The following is a 14,256-nucleotide window of genomic DNA, read 5'->3' on the forward strand; positions in this document are numbered from 1 at the left end:
ATTGGATTTAGCATCAAAGTTTCTGAGTTCAAATCTTACTCCCGTCACACATTCCCTGAGTGTTCTTGGGCAAATCACTTATCTGTGCCTCAGTTTCATTATTTTTAAAATGACAAGAATAGATTAGATCATCTTTTAAGTTTTCTTTCAAAGGACCTATGATCTAAACTGTCTCTTGTTCAAGTTCCTCCATAATCTGATTTGACTTAACTTTCTAGTCATATAACATTACTTTCCTACACACTATACTCCCCAGCCATCCTGAACTCATTGTTTCCCAATGTGTCTTGCTTTCTCCTGTCTTCAAGCATACCATGTGCCATTTTGTGTCCTGGGAATACAGTCTCTCTTAAACCTGTAGAAATCTTATTCTTCCTTTAAGGACTATTTCAAGTGCAATTCCATTAATGAAGACTCTCCTAATTTCCCTAATTAGAAGAGGAAGTTTCCTTCTCAAATCTCTTATGGCATTCATTGACCTTTCCTATATACCTAACTACATTCTAATTGGTATATTAGGTATTTGTGAATATGTCTCATCCAACCCCAGGGCAATTAGGTGGCACAGTGGATAAAATGCTGACCTTCAGAGTTCAAATCCAGATTCAGACTTACTAGCTACCTGATGCTGGGCAAGTTACTTTACCCTGTTTGCTTCAGTTTCCTTGTCTGCAAAATGAGATGGAGAAAGAAATGACAAACTACTCCAGTATCTTCACCAAGAAAATCCCAAATGGGGTATAGTAATGTTCTAGAATTCATTTCATAGCAAGCTTATTTGAAAAACTGAATATATTTTACCTAGAAAAATGAAGAATGGTAAAATAATTATCTTTAAGTGTAACAGTTGAAAGCATTTAGGGTTACAGTTGGAGGCATTCATTTAGGGTCAGAGGCAGTTAGGGTTATAATTGGAGGCATATAGGGTTAGAGACGGAGTCAAATACCTACTAGCTGTGTGACCCTAGGCAAGTCACTTAACCCCGATCACCACTTCATAAAAAAAAGAGACAATATAAGGAGGGATACCTCAGGCTCTATGCTCATCTGAGTACAAGATATGTCTTCTTGCATATGGGCCTTGGTTCTTTGCATACCTTTGTATTTTTCCTTTTCTTTTAGATGAAGGAAGATTGTGGCTACAACTTTATGACTTTTGAAAGGTTAGGAAGGCAATCCATCCAGAAGTCTGGGAGTCCAGAAACCTGGACTCTGAGAATCAAGTCCATGCTGAGTTTTGCAGCCAGACTAGCATTAATACTTTAAGGAGAGAGGACTGGTCTTTAAACTCAGCCAAGTAGCATCTGAGACAGGACTGATTTGGTAGCATGCCACATTTGGACTTCAGAAATTTGGTAGGACTGATGCTATGTGGAAACTGTGCTAAGAGTGATCCCACTATAGCCAGAGGTGGTATAATGGATGGTTTCAGGGTATTTGTACCTTTATTTTTTCCATATTAAGGAAGTAAATATCCTTTTATAGAAGTTAATTGATAGCTCTCAAGTATTTGAAGAAGCAAGTCAAGATGGTGGAGTTAAAGGAAGCAGCACCATGGACTCTCCTCTACAAACTCCTCTGAATAGGTCTGGAAAGTGCACTAGACTGAATCCTGACAGGGAAAGCCAAAAAAGTCATAGTGAATTCCTTATACTGCCAAACGTGGCATAGAGAGACAGAAGTCTGTTGATACTGGGGAGAGGATTGGGGCAGGCGCACAGAATACAAATGTGCAGTTCAAGAGGACATCTCAGACTCCTGCTGGGGTACCCCCAGACCCATACTGGGGCACTGCAATGTGGATAGGTTTCAGCTGGCAGCTTTGTAGCCCACTACTCAATCCTGTGTTGATCCAAGGCAGAGTAAGAAGGGAGACATGTACCTAACAATGGCATTCCTGGGCAGAGGAGACTTGGGTCAGGTATCAAGAAAGCAGGAAACTCACAAATCAGTGGAAGCAGTGGTGTGACTCAGACCTCAGGCATAAGTCAGAGTCTCACTTCTAGCATTTAATCTAGTTTACAGAAGAATGAGAAGGCCGGGCATCTCAGGCCAAGAGGAGCCTACAGTTCTGCCTCTATGAGCCAAGAGCTTTCCAGCTGGAATACAGCAGCAGTTTACTCCTGCACATTCTCAAACACTGGGGCTTGCAAAGCTTAGACTAAGAAGACAGCAATCAGACTTTATCTAGACCAGGCCATTATGAGAGCACTGAAAACCTGCTGTAGTATTCCAGCCTATCCCTAAGATTCTGGAATAACTTAGCACTCAATCACCCAACAAAGAAGCATTGGTACCAGCCCAGACCTTACCTCTAGATGTGCCCGGGAGTTCAGCTCCAACATGAAGTACTAAATCAGGAAATACATTGAAAGAATGGGCAAACAGTAGCAAAAGAACACTGCCATAACAAGCTGGTGGTGGGAATTCTCAAGATGCAAATATAGAAGAAAAGAATGACTTCAAAACATCTACAAGTAATGCCTCAGAAAAAACATAGCTTGGGCACAAACTCAACCAGAATTCCTGGAAGAGATGAAGCAAGAGTTAATAAAAAGAGTTTTAAATTGTTTTTATTTATAGAATGAAAGTGCTTAAGGGGAAAAATGGAAAAGAAATGAAAGCCATGGAAGAAGAAACTAGACTTAACTCATGAGGTACAAAACCTTTCCCAAGCAAGAAAGTCCCTGAAAATTTAAATGGAGAGGTCAATGGCTCCATGAGGCAACAAGAATTTTAAAACAAAATCAAAAGGCTGGAAAAATTAGAAGAAAATATAAGACATCTCATAGCAAAGACAGCTGACTTGAAAGGCCAGGGGAAAAACTGAGAATCGTTGGCCTGTCTGAAGGTCATGGTCAAAAAAAAAAAAAAAAGAGCCTAGACATCATATTTTAAGAAATCTTGAAAGAAAACTTCTCAAGATCTCTTAGAACTAAAGGGCAGAATGGAAACAGAAAGAATCCATCAGACATCTCTTGAAAGAAAACCCAAAATGTAAACTTCTAAGAACACCATAGCCAAAATCCAGAGCTTCCAGACCAAAGAAAAAATGCTGCAGGCAGTCAAAAAGATAGAATTCAAGTACTGAGGAGCCACAGTCAGGATTATACATGACTTAGTAGCCTCTTGGAATTTGGAATATGATATTCCAGTAGACAAATGCTACGAGCCGATGAGTATAACTTATCCTGAAAAATTGAATATAATACCAACGGAGAAAAAAACCAATTTTTAAAGAAATAGAGGGCTTCATTCCTAATGAAAACACCAAAATGAAAAGAAACATAAGAAAGTGAGACAAGAATAAGCAATGTGAAAGGACTAAATAAGAATAAACTGCTTACATTCAAATGTAATCAATTGATACATATATCTCCTCTTAACCCTATCATCATCAGGTTTCATTAGAGGGAGTCCAATTTGATAAAGCCTGAGAGTGGTTATGTTATATCTTGATGATCTTAAGGAAAGAATGGAAAGGTGGGAGGAGGGTGGGGAAGAAAACCCTTGCTAGGGGATGGGAGAGGAAGGAAGATTAGAGAAAATTATCTCATATAATCAGGGTATACAATTCCATACCCTCCCTCCCAAAAGGAGGAAGGGTGAGAGGGGCAGGTAACATTTGAACCTCATTCATCTGAATTACTCAAAAGAAGGAATACAGTTGGGTAGAGAAATACATTTCACTTAACCAGGAAATAGTAGAGGAACATAAGAATGGGGAAAGAATATAAAAGAGAGAATAGATTGAGAGGTATTAAACTTAAGCAAAACAAATTCTAAGGATGTTCAAAAAACTCTATAGAGAATTTTGAGGTGGCAAAAATAGGAATCTGAGGTGTCCATAAATTGATGAATAGATGAATAAGTTATGGTATATAAATGTAATGAAGTAACTATTGTGTTAAATTCTTAGCAGTCTGATGACCAACTAAGTTCCCAGAGGACTTATGAAACATGCTACCTACTTCTTGATAAGAGGTGAAGGATTTGGAATGCAGAATGAGACAAATATTTTTTAGGATATGGCCAATGTGGAAATGTGTTTTGATTGACTATATGTGTTTGTAATAGGCTTTGTTTTTTTTCTTGCTTTCTTAATTGGGGTGGGGGCCTCTTCCCCTCCCCCTACCATTTAATAGTATTTTATTTTTTCCAATTACATGTAAAGATAGTTTTCAACATTCATTTTTTAAATAAGATTTTGAGTTCCAAATTTTTCTTCCTCTCTCCCCTCCTCCTTCCCCAAGACAACAAGCAATCAGATATAGGTTACAATCATGTCACATTTTCTACTTTAGTCATGTTGTGAAAGAAGAATCAGAACAAAAAGGAAAAAACAACAAGAAAGAAAAAAAGCAAAAAAAGTGAAAATAGTATGCTTCAATCTTCATTCAGACTACATGGTTCTTTCTCTGAATGTGGCTAACATTTTCCATAATGAGCCTTTTGGAATTGTCTTGTATCATTGTATTGCTGGGAAGAGCTAAGTCTGTCATAGCTGATCACTGCACAATGTTGCTGTTACTATGAACAATGTTCCCCTGGTTGTGCTCACTTCACTCAGAGAGTGAGAATGACAGAAGGGGTAATCTGATGGAGAAGATGTGATGGAATGGGAACGTTTGTATGTGTAGAGAGGTTTATCTTGGCAAAAAGAAGGGGTTCCTCTTCTTGAGAAATGGTGGTAGAAGAGATAGTGGAAGAAGAGATGTCTTTGAAGAAGACATCTGGGTATTATGAGATGAGGAGGAGAGAAGACAGAGCTCTCAGTGAATGGCTTCAATTTTTCCAGGAAAATATGAGGTAAAGTTCTCAGCTGAGAGATTGGGGGTGGGGCAAGAGAGTCATGGGAGGTTTGAGAAATTCATTGTTACTCTCAAAATCTGTTCTGTTTATTCCTTTCCTTCTAACCTTCCTACTATTTGCTTCTGTGCATTAAAAATGTTCAAATAACCCTCTTTCTTTGCTTTTTTTTGGATAATACTATTACTAAATTCCTTTTCTCACCCAGTTATCCCCTCACAAGAAAAGAAAAACCAAACCTCTTTTGAAATAAATATGCATGATCATGGAAAAACAAATTCAAACAATGGCTGTGACAAAAAGAAAAAAAAATGTATATCTCATTCTGCACCTTGAGTCCATCACTTCTCTGTCAGGAAGTAAATAGCATGCTTTATTATCAGTCCTCTAGAGTCAGAGTTGTCCATTTCATTATTCAAAATTTTTAAATCTTTTAAAGTTTTTTAAAATTTACAACATTGTTATTCTATAAATTATTCTGGTTCTGCTCACCTTTATTCTGCATCAGTTCATTTAAGTCTTCCCAGGTTTCTCTGAAACTATTCCCTTCATTATTTCTTACAGAATAATAATATTCCATTACTACATTCATAGAACATACTTTGTCCAGCCATTCCCCAATTGATGAGCATCTCCTTGGTTTCTAGTCCTTTGCTACTATAAAAGAACTGCAACAATTTTAATAACATACATACATACATACACATATACATATATACACATACATATATACATACACATGCATACACACACATACACATATGTATGTCTTTTTTCTTTCTGTAATCTCTTTATATCCAGGTCTACTAGTTATTATTGGGTCAAAGGATATACACAGTTTAGTGACTTTTTGAATATAGTTCCAAATTGCTTTCTACAATGGCTAAACCAAGTGATAGCTTTATCTATATAGTATTTTAGTATTTCTGCCTTTCCTTAGTCTCTCCAACAACTGTAACATTTCATCTTGTAATCTTTGTTAATTTGGTGGGCGTGAGAACCTCAAAATTATCTTAATCTGTGTTTTTCTCATTATTAGTGATTTAGAACATTTTTTCACATAGCTGGTGATTGCTTGAATTTTTTCCTTTGAGAATTGCTTTTTCATATCTTTTGACTATTTATCTGTTGGGAAATAGCTCTTGTTCTTATTTATTTGAATCATCTCCTTTGTACATTTTGAAAATGAGATCTTTATCAGAGAAACTTGTATGAAGATTTTTCTGAGTTGTTTCCCTTCTCATTTTAACTATATTGATTTGTGCAAAAAAGTATTTTTTAATTTTATATAATTATAATTGTTCATTTTTTCTTCTCTGATTTTCTCTATCCATTGTTTAATGATGAATTCTTCCTTAATCCATAGTTACAAAACTTACTGCAGTAATCCTTTAATTTGAGTATAATACGCCCCCCAGGTCATTCTCTTTTTTTTCAAGGAATTCAGAACCTGGCTCATTGTCTTTCTCTCCACTTTAACTCTTGTCTTTACATTAGGGGATTTCAACATCTATATTCATACTCTCTCAAACTCTCTAATTTCCAATTCCTCAGTTTCCTTAAATTCTGTTTCTGCAGCATTGCAGGACCTGCTTCTTCACTCCACCTCAGTCACACATAGGAACAAAGGGTCACATACTGTATCTCAACATTACACACAAGTGTTCCACTTTCCTAATTTAAAACTTTTATTTCCCTAATTAGATACTGTGAAAGTCCACTATCTGAGTATAATCTCTTATCATCCCATATGTCCCTATGCTTCATTCCTCATAAACCTATGCTCTGCCTTCATTACCTCCACCTTCAGAACATTCTCAGGCTGTTTCTTGAATAGGATCTAAATTTACTTTCATCCCTCTCTGATCTCAATCATATAATTAGTCAAGTTAATTCTACATTGTCCTTGAGTCTTGGGTCCCTTGTCTTTTTACTTGTCATACCCTGCCAAATTTTATATTACTCCTGTCATCTGCCTCCTCCTATTCATGTTGCTGAACAGAACTGGAAGAAGTCACAAAATCATGATGACTAGGTATATTACAAATTCATTCTATCCAATCTCAAATGGACTCTCACTACAGCAAGGCAGTCCTTCTATTCCTCCTTCATTGATATCCGATCTTATTCCCTGTGTAAACTATTTCAAGCCTCTCCTTTTCCTAAGCCTATCATATTTCAAAGTATATTTGTTGCAGATTTTATGCCATTTTTTTCCACAAAAAAGCGTGGTGCCACTATTATGTGAAGGTTTAAAAAATTGTGCCAGTATTACTTAAAAATAATTTATTACTTAACTATCACTGGCAGGTGAACTGTATAGTTTAGCTGGTGTAGGAAGATGTAAGTCTTACCATATCATGTGACTTACTCATGGCAACTATACTCACTTGCTGTTCCTTTTATATTGACAACTTTTCTTTGGATTGAGTGACAATACCGTTAGTACTGTAGTGCTCTAAACAAACCACACAAGTCAGCTTTTGGAAATACACTGACAATTCAAGCCTGAGAATTCTAGGCTTACAATGCATGAGAGATAAGTGCAAATCCATATGTCACCGGTGAATACTTTGCTATTCTATTTACCTTTTAAGTGCTGTAATGGACAGAATTTTACCATTCAATGAAAGGTTATAAACCACTTTTGGACTAAAAAAACCTCAGGGTTTGACAATTATTTGGTGAAATACAGTAGAATCCTCCTCTTACTTTATTGATAGAGTTTATTTTTGTGCATACCCTTTGACCCAGCAACACCACTTCTAGGTCTGTATCTCAAAGAGATCATAAAAGTGAGAAAAGGACCCACATGTACAAAAATATATATATAGCAGCTCTTTTTGTGGGGGCCAAGAAGTGGAAATTGAAGGGATGCCCATCAATTGGGGAATGGCTGAACAAATTGTGGTATATGAATGTAATGGAATACTATTGTTCCATAAGAAAAAAATGAGCAAGTGGAGTTCAGAAAACCTGGAAAGACTTGCATGAACTGATGCTGAGTGAAATAAGCAGAAGAGGAGAACATTGTACACAGTAACAGCCACATTGTATAATAACCAATTTTGATAGTCTTAGCTCTTCTCAGAAATGCAATGATCTAAGACAGTTCCAAAAGACTCATGATGGAAAATGCTGTCTACATCCAGAGAAAGAACTATGGAGTCTGAATGTAGATTGAAGCATACTATTGTCTCTCTCTCTCTCTCTCTCTCTCTCTCTCTCTCTCTCTCTCTCTTTCTCCCCCTCTCTTGTTTTTTTCCCTCTCGCAGTTTTCCTCTTTGGTTCTAATTTTTCTTTAAAACGTGGCTAATGTGGAAATGGCCTTAACATGATTGTATCCACATAACCTATATCAGATTACATATCATCTTGGGGAGGGGGGAAGAGAAGGAGGGGGAGAAAATGTAAAACTCAAAATTTTATAAAAGTAAATGTTGAAAACTATAAATAAGTGATTTTTTTTAAAAAAAGAGTTTATTTGCTGTGAGCTCCCCCTTAGCCCTTTCTCTTCATTTAAAAAACCTGTTGATACCACCCCTTACTCTTTTCTCCTTTTCTTCAGATTTTGATGATGAGGTAGTGGCTCTTTTCCTGGCCAAGGCCAACTCTTCTACATGTGCTTTTGGTTTCATCCCCTCCCATCTTCTCCAACTATCCCTTCTTTCTCTAATCTTCAACTTCTCTTTTTATACTGGCTTTCTTCACTGCCTTCAAATACGTCCAAATTTTCCTAGTTCTTAAGTCTTCATTACTCCTGACCATCTCCTCAAACTATTATTTTAGATCTCTTTTCCTTTTCTCAGCCAATCTCCTATAGGGGAAAACCCCCCCAACTATCTACACTACCTTTGATACCTAGACTTCTGTTACTTCCTTAACTCTGCATTCTGGCTTTGGACCTCAACTGAAATTGCTTTCTCCAAAGTTACCAAGTATATTTTCATTGCCAAATCCAATAGTATTTTCTCAGTTCTCATCCTAATCAAACTTTTTAATGTATTTGACACCACTAACCAGTCTCCTGAACACTTTCTTTTTGGATTTTTGTGATACTACTCTTTCCTGGGCTTCCATAGGTATCTAATCACCTGTTTTCAGTCTCCTTGGAGACATCTAGGAAGCACAGGGGATAGAGTGCTGGGCCTACAGTCAAGGACAACCTGGGTTCCAATATAGCCTCAGATAATTACTAGCTATGTGACCCTGAGCAGGTCATCTAACCTCTGTTTGTTTTAGGTTTCTCAGTTGTAAAATGGAGATAATAACAACCTTTATCTTGCAGGGCTGTTGAGATCAGGTGGGATATATTTGTAAAAAGCTAGCACAATGCCTGGAACATAGTAGGAGTTGTATAAATGCTTTTGCCCTTCTTTCTTCCCTTGTTGTGAGGCTCAAGTGAGGTAGTATTTGTAAAATACTTAGCATAATACCTGACATGTAGTAGATGCTATCTAAATGCTTATTCTCTTCCCCTTCCTTTTCTGATTTGTCTCCATCACATCATCTAACTATAGATGTTTTATTTTCTTCTTCTTTTTCTTCTTCTCCTCTTCTTCTTCCTCCTTTTCTCCCATTCCTCCTTCTCCTTCTGTCTCTCCTTTCTTCCTCTCTCCTTTTGCTCTCTCTCCCTCTTCCCCTCCCCCCTCATAAGCGCCTGTGGGTTTAAACACTATCTCTTTTCGAATAACTTCCAAAGATATAATAGAAAATAGAACAAAGTACAGGCTAGCATAGTAGCTAGTAAAGTTGCTGTACATCCTTCATTAAGAGGACCGATGACATCACGGGCAATGTCTTTTAAGTGAGGCAGAGTTGCACAAAGTCACTATCTCCCAGAGTCATTGAAGTCCAGTGGCAGGACAAAAGTCAGTACAACTTTTGATAGCCCCGATACAGTGGATGACCTTGGTGTCTCCCATGTCTGACCAAGCTCTAAGTGGTGGGGGGTATGGGGTGTTCAGGGAGGACAAGCACTTCTGGTGTGAAAAGCTTGTGAAGTCCTTTTCCATGTGGATGAGCACATCTGACTTTAGGGTCCACCTCCAAGAAACTGGCATGGCAGGTGACTACACCCTCGTAACTAGTTGGTGGAGTAGGGGGATGTCTACCCCAAGTATGTGAAGAATACCCCAGGTGGAACTGCAAATTTCCCCGGTCCCAAACGGTTCTTTGGCTCCGTCCCACACCCCTCAAGCCTTCCTATTAGTGTAAGAGAACAGCTAACTCTTAGGCTGTCATCCTAGTCTGTATCACGCCCCGCCCCTTTCATTTCTGGCTTCCTCATTGGCCTCTGGCCTGACCACACCCTCCCCTAGCCGCTTCTCCTCCCTCCTCCCTTCTGCTTTCATTTTCTCCAATACGGCTCTGTCTTTTCCCTTTCGCTCCGCCTCCTTTCAACTCTGTTTTCCCATTTGTTCGCAGCGCCGCCCGTCCTAGCCCCCTCTCTCCCCGTAGCCCGTCAGAGCCTAGTGACGTCATCCTCTTAGAGAAGGCTTGTGGCGGAGTTTGCTACGTGAGCTCAGTTTCCGCCCAGAACCGGAAGGCAGCTGGTGGATGGGGTCCAGCGCGCGCCGGGCGGGAAGGTGAGCTCTGGGGCTGTTCTCGCGGGGCCCCCCAGGCCCCTAGGCGGACTCGTGGCCCGCGTCAGCTCCGCTTCTTGTTCTGGTATTACCGGAGCTCCAGGGCGGAACAACTCCGCAGTGAGACATTTTCACACCCTCAGGCCGCGGTGTTGCGGGTGTGAATGTGGCGTGACGAGGGCGCACCTCAGCCCGCCATCCTCGGTGTAGACACTCACACCCCACACCAGGACCTGGGGAGCCCAGAAGGCGACCCGAGGCCGCTCGGAAGGGCGGAAGCAAACCTTGCCCTTTGCAATAAAACCCTTGGGGCAGAGCTCCCACCCCGCCCCCTCCCTGCGGCCGAGGGCCCCGTTCCCGGCATTGGTCGGCAGCCCTGTTTTTGAATGGGCTGTGGTGGAAAGAGCCGCTGCCCGGGAGTCGGGAGCCTGGGGTTTGCTGCCCGGGGACTTAGGGGTCTGCTTCCATCGGGGTATCCTGTGGGTCACCCTCTTAACCCACTTGGAAGCAGCTGTGAGTAATGTGGTCAAGATTACGTAGGTGTGCCATGTGTATCCGAAGGGATCAGCGGGTGTTAATGGACCCACCATTACGATTGGTTCATTGAATACTCGAGGCTTTCATCAGTGATTGCATTTGGAGGAAGGCATGGGTGTGGTCATCCAATTCATCAGAAAGGTGGTAGGGATTGTTTGTGTGTTGGAGAATTTGGAATAGTGGGCTGCAGCTAAAATGGAATTAAATAGACCTAAACGGAACTGACTCCTGAAGTAAAGAACAGGAGACTGGTGGTTGAGATGAAAAATAACCAGTCTGGTGATCAGGCTCCATTGTGGTGTGGCAGCCAAAAGAACTTTAATCTTAGAAGCTAGGTTAGAAGTATACTATCCAGAGGGGATAATCTCATTTTACTCTGCCCTCGATGGGCGTAATTTGAGGTATTGTGTCCAGTATCTGGGCACAGCATTTTAGAAGAGATGTTTAGAAGTCGTTTTGTTTCATGGATTGAAATCAAACCAAGATCAGTTGAAGGAATTAGATGGATGTTTGACCTGGAGAAGAGAAGATGAGATTTGGAGGGCAGAGTACATTCCTCCTTAGATTCTTTGTTTTTTTAAAATTTATTTTAAGTTTTCAGCATTCATTTCCACAATTTTTGAGTTCCATATTTTTTCCCCATCTCTCTCCCCTTACCCCACCCCAAAACATCAAGCATTCTAATTACACCTATCACCAATCTGCCCTCCCTTCTAACATCCCTCTCTTCCCTTATCCCCATCTTGTTTTTTGTCCTGTAGGGCAAGATAAATTTCTATGCGCCATTACCTGTATTTCTTACTTCCTAGTTGTATGTAAGAACAGTATTCGACAGTTGTTCCTAAAACTTTGAGTTCCAACTTCTCTTCCTTCCTTCCTCCCCACCCATCCCCATTGGGAAGGCAGGCAATTCAATATAGGCCATATATGTGTAGTTTTGCAAATGACTTCCATAATAGTCATGTTGTGTAAGGCTGACTATATTTCCCTCCATCCTGTCCTGCTCCCCATTTCTTCTATTCTCTCTTTTGACCTTGTCCCTCCCCAAGAGTGTTTACTTCTAATTGCTCCCTCATCCCATTGCCCTCCCTTCCATCATCCCCACCCCAACCATGCTCATCCCCTTCTCCCCCACTTTCCTGTGTATTTTATTCCTTCCTTGAGTCAGATGTGATGAGAGTAAGCTTCACATTTTCTCTCTTACCTCCCCTCTTTTTCCGTCTATTGAAAAATCTTTTTCTTGCCTCTTCTATGAGAGATGATTTGCCCCATTTCATTTCTCCCTTTCTCCTCCCAATATATTCCTCTCTCACCCCTTAATTTCATTTTTTGAGATATCATCTCATCCTATTCAATTCACCCTGAGCTCTGTGTGTGTGTGTGTGTGTGTGTGTGCGTGCGTGTGTGCGTGCGCAATCCTACCAACTACACAGATACTGAAAAAAGTTTCAAGAGTTAACAAATATTATCTTTCCATGTAGGAATGTAAACAGTTCAACTTTAGTAAGTCCCTTATGATTTCTCTTTGCTGTTTACCTTTCCATGCTTCCCTTGATTCTTGTGTTTGAAAGTCAAATTTTCTTTTTAGCTCTGGTTTTTTCATCAAGAATGCTTGAAAGTCCTCTATTTGCTTGAAAGACCATTTTTTTCCCCTGAAGTATTACACTCATTTTTGCTGGGTAGGTGATTCTTGGTTTTAATCCTAGCTCCTTTGACTTCTGGAATATCATATTCCAAGTCCTTTGATCCCTTAATGTAGAAGATGCTAGATCTTGTGTTATCCTGATTGTATTTCCACAATTCTCAAATGGTCTTTTTCTAACTGCTTGCAGTATTTTCTCCTTGACGTGGTTACTCTGGAATTTGGCCACAATGTTCCTAGGAGTTTCTCTTTTTGGATATCTTTCAGGAGGTGATCTGTGGATTCTTTCAATATTTATTTTGCCCTCTGGTTCTAGAATATCAGGGCAGTTTTCCTTGATAATTTCATGAAAGATGATGTGCAGACTCTTTTTTTTGATCATGGCTTTCAGATAGTCCCATAATTTTTAAATTGTCTCTTCTGGATCTATTTTCCAGGTCAGTTGTTTTTCCCATGAGATATTTCATGTTATCTTTCATTTTTTCATTCTTTTGGTTTTGTTTTGTGATTTCTTGGTTTCTCATAAAGTCATTAGCCTCCATCTGTTCCATTCTGATTTTTAAAGAACTGTTTTCTTCAGTGAGATTTTGAACCTCCTTTTCCATTTGGCTAATTCTGCTTTTTAAAGCATTTTTCTCCTCATTGGATTTTGAACCTCTTTTGCCAATTGAGTTAGCCTATTTTTCAAGGTGTTATTTTCTTCAGCACTTTTTTGGGTCTCCTTTAGCAAGCTGTTGACTTGTTTTTCATGATTTTCTTGTATCTCTCTTATTTTTCTTCCGAATTTTTCCTCCACCTTTCTTGATTTTCAAAATTCTTTTTGAGCTCTTCCATGGCCTGAGCCCATTGAATATTTATTTTGGATGTTTGGGATCCAGAAGCCTTGACTTTTATGTCTTTCCCTGATGGTAAGCATTGTTCTTCCTCATTAGAAAGGATGGGAGAAGATATCTGTACACCAAGAAAGTAACCTTTTATGGTCTTATTTTTTTTTTCCCTTTTTTGGGCATTTTCCCAACCAGTTACTTGACTTTTGGGTCCTTTGTCAAGAGTAGGGTATACTCTGGGGATCTGTAAGATCTCAGATCCTCTAATGTAGCACAGTCAAGCATGTACACTGGTCTGGGAGCAACCAGAAACTTGTTCCCAGAATCTGCGAGTAATAGAGTTTCCTCTCCATAGCCACCTGGCCTCCAGTTCCACCAACCCAGTACTGGGGGCTGAGATTCAGATAAGCTGCTCAATTCCCCCAGGGGCTTTTGATTGGGGCAGGGTTGCCATTCAATCTGACATAAAGATCAGCTGCTGAAATCCCCCAAGAGCATTAGGTTGGGGCAGGGCCACTACACATGGCTGAGGTAAGAATCAGCTGTTCAGTTCCCCAAGGGGTTTTATGATCCAAAAATGGATGGGGCTGCTGCTTGATGCAGCCTCTGCTGCTGAGGCCTGAGGCCAGAGCTATGTCAAGACCCCCTCTGCCTTCTCAGTCAGCTGAAAAAACCCTTTCACTGACCTTTGGTGCCTGTGTGCTGAGGGATCAGCAAACCTCTGCTACTGCTGCTGGAGATTCCGCCCCAAGGCCTGCCAGCATCCTCCTCTCGGAGCCGTGCTGTGTGGCCAAGGCTTGGCTGGGTTCTGCTCCGACAGACCGGCCTTTCAGGTCACCCTTGGCTGGAAATCTCC

The 14,256-nt window shown here is 40.1% G+C and overlaps 1 protein-coding gene across 7 annotated transcripts in view; it reads left to right on the plus strand.

Annotated features, from left to right (window-relative positions):
* Positions 1-10,289: 10,289 nt before the first annotated feature.
* SRBD1 (S1 RNA binding domain 1) overlaps positions 10,290-14,256 on the plus strand; it is a 348,418-nt gene continuing 344,451 nt past the window's right edge. For 4 of the 7 annotated variants that reach the window (XM_072635708.1, XM_072635710.1, XM_072635711.1 and 1 more), the window contains exon 1: positions 10,312-10,397. The gene's annotated coding sequence lies outside the window, so the exon portion shown is untranslated. Of the gene's footprint in view, positions 10,398-14,256 lie in introns of all 7 variants that reach the window. The other 3 variants (XM_072635709.1, XM_072635712.1, XM_072635714.1) reach the window with 1 other exon arrangement.

Source organism: Notamacropus eugenii, chromosome 1 (assembly GCF_028372415.1).
Source record: "Notamacropus eugenii isolate mMacEug1 chromosome 1, mMacEug1.pri_v2, whole genome shotgun sequence".
In the NCBI taxonomy this organism is placed as follows: Eukaryota; Metazoa; Chordata; class Mammalia; order Diprotodontia; family Macropodidae; genus Notamacropus; species Notamacropus eugenii.